The sequence below is a fragment of the Xenopus laevis genome, chromosome 6L, assembly GCF_017654675.1.
Source record: "Xenopus laevis strain J_2021 chromosome 6L, Xenopus_laevis_v10.1, whole genome shotgun sequence".
Classification (NCBI taxonomy): domain Eukaryota; kingdom Metazoa; phylum Chordata; class Amphibia; order Anura; family Pipidae; genus Xenopus; species Xenopus laevis.
Window position 1 is genome coordinate 83,561,509 of NC_054381.1, and position 9,724 is coordinate 83,571,232.

A 9,724-nucleotide genomic window follows, 5' to 3' on the forward strand; every position below is an offset into this window, starting at 1 on the left:
GAGAGATAAGCTCATTTGGCGATGTCACCAAACGAGCGGATCTCTCCCCGATATGCCCACCCTGAGGTGGGCAATATTGGGCTGATCCAATCGTGGGCACTAGGGCCTAACGATCGGATCCTAACAAATGGGAATGGGGGTCGGATCGCGGAACCGCATCAACGAACAGATGCGGCCGCGATCCGACGGGATGTTTTTTGTCCCATCCGAGATCTGGCCGACTTACGGAAGCCCGTCGGGGGCCTCATACATGGGCCAATAATCTGCCGACACGGTCTGTCGGCAGCATTTATCTGCTCATGTATGGCCACCTTTACACCTCATCAAAATGCTCCTCAAGCTTTTGTAACACAGGGTTTGGGTAGCACTTACCAGGCACGGCAGCAAATCCATGTTAACAATCCCTGTTACCTGTTTCATACAAATATTTGAAACCATTTCTTGAGACAAGTATTGTGTCGGGTGGGGGGGATAAAAAAAAAAATGGGTCGGGGAGCAGGGAGATGTTTTGGAGGCATTGTATAATACCAAGGGTTTTGAAGGTTTAATATAAAAATAATGATTGTTAACCCTTTACTCGAGTGCATCAAATCTCTCTCTCTCTCTCTGGCAGGACATTGGGTGCATTTTATAAAGCAATGTTTATCATTTATTCTATTGCCTCTGTATATCACACATTCAATCTATAATAACAGGAAATATCAGAAATATAAATACTATTATTTTTAATATGAATAAATCAACCGTTAGAATCTTTCATGCAAACACTGTGCAACCTTTAACAGTATGAAGTTTAAAAATTATAAAAAAAAAATTTAGAACTTGAACCCGTCCTTTATAGGTCATTCACCTAACCACAATGATATGAAGCCTTTTGGTGTTGGGACCTGCTGAAAACTTTTCTTTAAGGCTAATAGTAAAATAAAATAAAAAAAAATTGCTATATTTAGGCTGATGCCAGAGGTTCTATAAAACCTTACATAGATGTATGCATTTTTTTTTTAATTATTATTTATTTGTTTTTATGGGGGGAAAGTACTCAACCAAGTATTTTAATGCAATACTTTGCAGATTACTAAAGCCCAGAATTATGATCACAATGCCCATTTATTTATGTCCATTTATTTGGCAGTGTCCCACCCAAAAAAAATCATGATTGTGAATTATAAGGGGGAAAAGAAAATACAGGATTTAAACCCATGACCTTCCACTTCGAAGTTCATACACTTAACCACAAGGATATGAAGCCTCTTACTTGTTAGAAGTGCTGAAAACATTTATTTAAGGGGAATATACATAGTTATAATAACTAAAAAAAAAAATCACTGCTGTGTTCAGGATATTGCCAGGGGTTCTATACAAACTTAAATAGGTGTATGCATTTTTTTTTATAATTATTTATTTGTTTTTATTGGGGGGAAAGTACTCAACCAAGTATTTTAATGCAGTACTTTGCAGATTACCTAAAACAATGACCACAATGCCCATTCATTTATTAGTTATTTAGATTCTAGCTTTTCTTAACGTAGGGACATCGCGGTTCCCTGCACTCAACGTGATGAGAGAATTTAGCTTGATCTGTTACAGCGCGCCAGACGGACAATCCATTCTGGCTCCATCTATACCCTGATAGTGTAAATTGAGGGTGCCACTATGTCTCATCAATCCTTGTGTGTTTTAATAGGATTCAGTTAAGGTTCTGTTACATTGAAAATTTTACTTTTGAACATAAATTAGAGGGAACAGAAAAAAAAAAAACATACTTTGGGGATTGAACACTAAACCCACTGGTCAAAGGCAGGGACTTAATCCACTAAACCACCACATATACTGTGTACAGGTTATGGATCACATTAGCTAGCGCTTGGTGACATCTATTGGCCACATACTTGTATTACATGCTGGTAAAAGCGATGAATCCGATGTGGAAATGCAGCACAACGCACTTGCTGCTGCTTATCTAACGTTACAGCGAGCCAGATGTACCATCTATTCTGGCTCCATCTGTAGTTGGCCAGCTTAAATATATTGAAATATATGGCCAAACAATCCCTGTTTTGTTGAAAGGGTAAGGCATTTTTTTGCAGCTTAAAGCACAAAATGTATAAATATCCTAAATATATTGATAATGGATTGAGTACAGAGGACCTATTTTGACCTATTTGTCTATACAGTATGTATTTTGTGGTCTTGTCTTAAAAAATAGTGGTGAGCACAACTCTCCCTTGTTTTTTTTACCTGGAACCTGGAAAGCAGCATGCAAGTTGCAGGTAAAATGTAGTTCCTGTGTAAAATGTGTAATGAAGCAGTAGAATTCTTAATTAGTGATGGGCGAATTTGCGCCGGTTCGCTTCGCCGAAAAATTAGCGAATTTTGCGCGAAATTTGCGAAACGGCGAAAAATTCGCGAAACGGCGCCGGCGCCCGTTTTTGGCGCCGGCGTCCGTTTTTTCAAAAAAAAAATTTTGACGCAAATTTTCGCGCCCGTTTCGCGAATTTATTCTCTGGCGGCGAAACGCGCAAATTCGCTGCGAATTAGCGCCTGGCGAATAAATTCGCCCATCACTATTCTTAATGAATCAGATGCAAGTTGAGTGTAGAACTCTGGCCATACCAGGGATGACTTTTACATTGTTGGTTGGCTTGAATATATAGTGAATAATGTACCCCCTACTGTAATTTATAAAGATATTATCAGTCACCGAGGAGTTATGTGACCATATAAAAGCACGAGGCCGCAGGCCGAGTGCTTTTATACAGGTCACATAACTCCGAGGTGCTAATAATATCTTTATAAATTTTAAGTAGGGGGTACATTATTGATTATAAACTACAGTTTCTGAGTTTACTTTTTAATTCCTGTCTTTGCTTTTTACAAAATGCAATACTTTTTTTTTACTGTTGTCCCTCCTTGTTGATTTTTTTTCCCCTGCAGCACTTTTAGTACCTTTATTACTTTTGTGTTCTTCAGTTTCTTTTGCAGGAGCCTGCTCTGTGTAACGTCATTTAGCAGCATCAGAGGTGGACAAGCGGAGGCAAGGGAAGGAGGGGGTGTGAAACTTGAGCTGGTGGATGGGATGGGGGAGTGAGATTTGAGCTGGTGAATGAGAGGAGGGAGTGAGATTTGAGATGGTGGATGAGAGGAGGGAGCGAGATTTGAGATGGTGGATGGGAGGAGGGAGCGAGACTTGCAAATGCGATGGTGGATGGGAGGGGGAGCGAGCGGAGAGGAATCCTGTGATGGGAGCGACACTAGGGAAGCAGCTGCACGAGATGTGAGACGCGAGCAAAAGACAAGTCAATAGGTGGGAGGGACTGGAACAGGCGGAGCGTGTTTCGTGTGTGGGAAGTAAGAAAATGATTATGTGGTATTTCAAAGTTAAATTGATGTGAAGCAACGCTAGAGGACAGAGCAGCAGCTGCAAGTGCTGTCTCTTTAAGAATATAAACAGCGCGTTCTGACGGCAGAACGCGCCGTTTATAAGGATATAATTTACAGTATGGCCCATAGGGAATTGGCTGGTCTGTAGATTATATTGCAATATATGGACAAACAATCCCCGTTTTGTTTAAAGGGTAAGCCATTTTTTAGCAGCTTAAGGCCCAAAATGTCTCAATGTCCTGAATATATTGATAATGGGTTGAGTGCAGAGGACCTCTTTTATTTGTTTATGTGTATTATGTGGTTACAGCCTCATTGCACTATCCATAGTTTTATAAATGTAAATAAATATATACATATCTCAATTCCCCAAAATCACAGCACTCACGATAATGCGGATATTATTGCCTGGGTGCGTGCCACCAGTGCACATATGATCCTCCAATGAAGAAGCCGCACTCACAGATTTTGTTCAAAAGTATAAACAGTTTATTTAAGAAAGTTTCTTAAATATAGTGTTGCAAAACTGACATTTGCTGAGGTTAACACACATATGACAGGAATCTGGGGGAAATATACACTGCATCAACCTGTTTCCCAGAGCTTCTATTACATATCCTCCCCTCCTGTTTCGATCTAGGGGACAGGAACACATGTAGCCCCTAGACAATGCACTCTTGAGAGGGCATCTGCATTTGCCAGTTGGGTTCCAGGTCTGTACTCTAAAGTAAATTTATAGCAAAGCTATAAACCACCTAGTGACACGTCTGATCTTTTCTCTATTTTCACACATCCATTTTAGTGTAGCATGATCAGTGACAAGCTTGAATTTCCTGCCCAGGAGGTAATACTGAAGGGTTTCTAATGCCCATTTGATCACCTGGCCTTCTTTTTCAACAGTGGCATGTTTTTTTTCATGGCTATTAAGTTTTCTACTTAGACAACAGGATGTTCTTCACCATTCCTTGTCTGGGACAGTACAGCTCCAAGTCCAACATCCGATGCATTGGTTTGGACAACCAATTCATTTTTGAAATCAGGCGTTATTAACACTGGCTGGGAACACAGGGCGCCTTTTAAAAACTGGAAAGTTTTCTCTGCTTCTGGGTTCCACTTAGCCATAACAGACTGTTTCCCTTTGGTAAGGTCTGTTAAGGGATTAGCTATGGTAGCAAAATTGGGTATAAACTGCCTGTAGTAGCCAAGAAAAATGCCTAGAAAGGTATGAACTTGTTTCTTAGTGGCAGGCCGTGGCCAGTTTTGAATGGCCTCTATTTTGTTAATTTGGGGTTTTACTAGCCCTCTTCCAATTTTATAGCCCACATTTTGTGCCTTCTCAAGTCCTATAGTACATATTTTTGCATTGGCAGTCAGGTCAGCCTCCTGTATAGAGTCTAAAACTGCCTGCACCCTAGGTAGATATGATTCCCAGTCAGCACTATGAATGACAACATCATCTAGGTAGGCTGCTGCATACTTTGTATGAGTTCTTAGAATTATATCGATCATACGATGGAACGTCAATGGGGCCCCATGTAACCCAAAGAGTAGAACTGAATATTGGAAAAGACCATCTGGAGTAGAGAATGAGATCATTTCTTTGGCACGCTCAGTAAGGAGTACTTGGCAGTAGCCCTTGGTCAAATCTAGGGTTGTTAAATACCTAGCTTCCCCAAGTCTTTCAATTAATTCATCAACCTGAGGCATTGGGTACACATCAAACTTGGAAACATAATTCAGTTTTCTAAAGTCATTACAAAAACGTAAGCTCCCATCTGGTTTTGAGATTAGCACGATGGGGCTTGACCAGTCACTATGGGATACTTGTATAACACCCAATTGACGCATTTTCTGAACCTCTTCTGAAATTGCTTTTCGCCTGGCTTCAGGCACTCTATATGGCTTTAAATTAACTCTAACACCAGGTTCAGTTAGGATATCATGTTGTATGACCAAGGTATGACCTGGTAAGTCTGAAAACACCTCTTTATTTCTCATCATAAACTCTTTCATAACAGCCGCTATCCTATCCTGCATTTGTAAAATATGCTCAATGACACTTTTGTAGGGAGTAGTTTGCCCTTCCCAGGTTTCCTTTGCTACATCTTGTAACCCTCGGGGATGTTGAACGTACAACAACTCAAATGGTGAGTAACCTGTGGAGGACTGTGGCACCTCTCAAATAGCAAACATAAGATATGGTAACAGATAGTCTCAGTTCCTTCTATCTTTGTCGACTACTCTTCTTAGCATAGTTTTTAGGGTCTTGTTAAACCTTTCTACTAAACCATCTGTTTGAGGATGGTATACTGAGGTTTATAACTGGGTCACCTTAAATAACGTACACAGTTCTCTGGTGATGTTGGACATAAAGGGGCTGCCTAGTTCAGTCAATATCTCTTTAGGGATGTCCATCCTACTAAACACTTGAACCAGCTCTTTAGCAATGGTTTTGGACGAGGAGTTCCGTAAGGGTATAGCCTCGGGATAGCGAGTAGCATAGTCCAGTATGACCAAGATGTACTGATGCCCTTGGGCAGATTTTATCAGCGGCCCCATTAGATCCATACCAATCCTCTCAAAGTTTCTATGATGGGCAGGGTAACCAAGGGATTACAGAAACTTGCTTTAGGGGCAGTTACCTGGCACTCAGGACATGACCCACAGTATTCTGAGACATCTTTATGTAGCCCAGGCCAGAAAAATCTTTGCAAAATCCTCTCCGTAGTTTTTTTCTACTCCCAAATTTCCCCCCATCATATGCCCATGAGCAAGGTCTAACACCATTCTCCTATATGGTTTAGGAACAATCAGTTGCTCAATAAGATCTTCCTCCTTCTTAACCACATTATACAATAAATCCTGTTTAATTACCATGTGAGGGAAAGAATCCTCATGTCAGAGTCTACTGGGTTCCCATCTATTACCTTTACATTTTCCCTGTCATTAGCAAGAGTAGGATCTCTTAACTGTTCAATAAGAAAATTATCCTCTAGGTCTGGCAAATTTTCATTTTGACACAACCCCATCAATTTGAGTATTCTCATCCTCAGTACCACTACGTAGTACTGTACCAGTATTGCTTCTTTGGTGTCCCATATAAGAACTGATAAGGGAAAAGTTTTCGTGCTTTCAGAGGCACCCTCTATTGTTACAGCTACACTGGTACCTTCAAAGTGTTCAGAGCTACTGTTTTCCCCACAAGTGGTACCTTCAACACAATTGCCAGAGGCATTTTTACAAGTTATTTTCCCACAGCTTCCAAAAGAGTGGTAAATCCCTCCCCAGTATAGCATCATGCAGTAATGCAGGGATCAAACCCACAGGGTAGATTAAAAATCCAAAAGGGGTGTCTATAGTCACATTAGCAGTAGGGTACTCACGGGCATCCCTAAATATGCAGATGACCCCTACAGTAACTACCCAATACTTTGCAGGATTTACTAAATTAGTTTTCACAAGGGTAACTGAACTGAGTCCAATAAAGCATTGGCAATTTTACCCTCCACATTAATCAAACACATTTCTTTCACTGGCCCAGCCTGATGCATAGCTGTACATGTTATATGTGCAAACAAAGATAACCTTCTGTTTACATTTGCAGCATCACATTTAATAGCTTCATCATTTAACCCTTTCCCTGCCAGCCATTTTGTCCTAGATGCGAACATCTACTGCCAAGCAGTTTTTAGATATTTTGCACTCTTTCACTTTAAGGGCCTTTCCTGGGGTGGTCTTTTAATTTACCCAGGAAAACAATATATTGTTTTTTTCAGAACAACCTGAACTTTCAAAATATGCAAGAATTTTGGTGTAATTCTACTTCTATAAAAAAATATAGGCTTCTAAGTGTCCAATAAAATGAAAAAAATCATGTTTCACAAAGAACAATCACATATATCAGAAACATCATTTATTTTATGTACGAGAACACAGCCGATTTGGAAAGGTCTATGTCTCCTGAACACATCAATACCAAATATATATAGTTTTATGGAGATTTCTCACTTGTATAGATCAAAATCTACAAGCAGTACACTACCAAATTTCCAAAACACCGCTCCCCAAACGGCATACTTCTGAATTCAAGGCCAAACATTCCACTAACAGTAGGTTTACCCTAGAAAACGACCCATTATTAGAAAGAACAGATTCTGGTGAATCAAAAATGGGTAAATATATCGTTGTACTCCAAGCTACCAAGTTGCAATTGTTTCCTAAAGTTATAATGTTTTATTGAAATTGGTGAATTTTTTGAAAAATGACCTCAATCTACAGAATCTTATCTCCCAAACATCATTAGGTATATAGATAAATCACCCCAAATATGAAAGCCTAGGGTCCTCTGAACAGTTTGATGCCCAATATGTATAGGTGTACCCAAGCACGTGGCATGCAGGGGCCCCAAAAGGAAGACCCCCATATGATCTGTCATTTCAGGTACTGCAAAATCAACACATTTACATTGTTTTGGGGGGGGGCAAAAGTAGAAAAAAGTAGTTTCACGCCAGAAAACCATAAATTTTCGGAAAGTACACATTCCCACGAATCTATATTGGGTATGCATGTCTTTGTACTCCAAAGTACCAAGCCGCAAACCATTCTTAAATTTGGTGATTTTGGTGACATTTCCAAAAATCTCCTCAAAATTTCTACCTGCAGCATCATATAACCCACATACTTTTAGGTATCAATATAAATCACCCCAAATATGAAAGTTTAGGGTCCTCTGAACAGTTTGATGCCAAATATGTATAGGTGTACCCAAGTACGTGGCATACAGGGGCCCCAAAAGGAAGACCCCCAAAAGAGTAATTTCACCCCAGAACACCATATAATCAGGTAAGAAGTCGGGTCCTGCGACAATCGCAGCATAGGACCTGAGTGGCAGCCCCCTAGGCTAGTTGTTTAGGGGGTGGAGAGGCCAGGAGAACCTCTCTGCACTTCAATTTTTGCAGAAGTGCAGAGAGGCAGCTGTTTAAAGAAAGAACGTAACTCCTACGTTCTTGGCACTTGCAGCCTTTTTTTAAAATAACGAAGGAGCTACGTTCTTGGCAGGGAAAGGGTTAAGGGACAGTTTGCAGAAATGTGTCCTAGAATTTGGCACCTAAAGAACCATATTAAGTCTTTACTCAGTCCTTTATAGGGTGGGGACTTTTCGAAGGCAGGTTGCAGAGTACCAGGCCCCCATCCCACAGTCTCTCCACTTTTAGGCCAAGCTTTATCAAATGTTCCAGTGCCCTTTTCCCTCTTACTATTCACAGAAGACCTCATCTTTGGGGCTAGGGTGGCAGACTGGAAAGCTCCTCTGTAGCGACATACCTTTCCACCATAACGGCCAAATGTTCAGCCGTTTTGGGATCCCTGTGGCTCAAAATTTGCATAATGCCATAGAGACTGTAGAAACTGAAGGAAGCGATCCATTACCGTCCGCTCCACAATTTTTGGTCTCGACAGGATATCTGGCTGTAACCATTTCTTGAATAGGTGTATCAGGTCACGCATTTCAGGATGAGGAGACTTGTCTACTTGATTGGCCCAGAAGTGCACACGCTGGGAACGGACAGCAAGGGTTACACCCAATCTGGCCAGGATCTTTGCTTTGAGTTTCTCATAGTCCAAAGCATCAGCAGGATCCATGTCAAAGTATGCTTTTGGGGCTCACCTGACAGGTAAGGTGCCAGTATTCCAGCCCATTGTTCCTTACGCCAGGTTTCTCTTTCTGCTGTTCGTTCGAAGGTCACAAGGTATGCTTCAACATCATCGCTTGGAGACATTTTCTGTAATGCTTGGTTAGCCAATATAGTACTCAGACCAGCAACAGCAGTTTGTGGCAGCTCTCCTCTCTTGGTTGTGAGCAACTGGACAAGTTATTTTATAGTCTCTCTGTCCTTCCTTTGCTTCTCTTGGTTAGCTTCCATTTATGCAATTAACCTGTGATTGGTCTCTTCTATGGCTAACTGCTGCACCTCTTGGTTAGCTTCCATTTGTGCAATTAACCTGTGGTTGGTCTCTTCAATGGCTAACTGCTGCACTCTAGTAGCTTCTTGTTGAGCTCTAGTAGCCTCTTGCTGTGTAGCAGCAGCGGGTAGCAAAGACTTAGCAACATCTTCCATTGCCCTGGCAATAGAAAGTCTTTTGCACTTTAAATTTTCCAACACAGTCTTTTCTGTTCCCAGATTTTGTAAGATTGTAGCGATTGCAGGTAGTTGGACCATGGTCTCACTGAGGAATAGACCTTTGTGTACACTTCCAGACACTCCAAAACAGAGGCCCAGACAGTTCAGTTCAGCATAACTGGTCTTTGGCCAGTTTATTGGAAGCTTTTGCAAAGAGGCAAAAT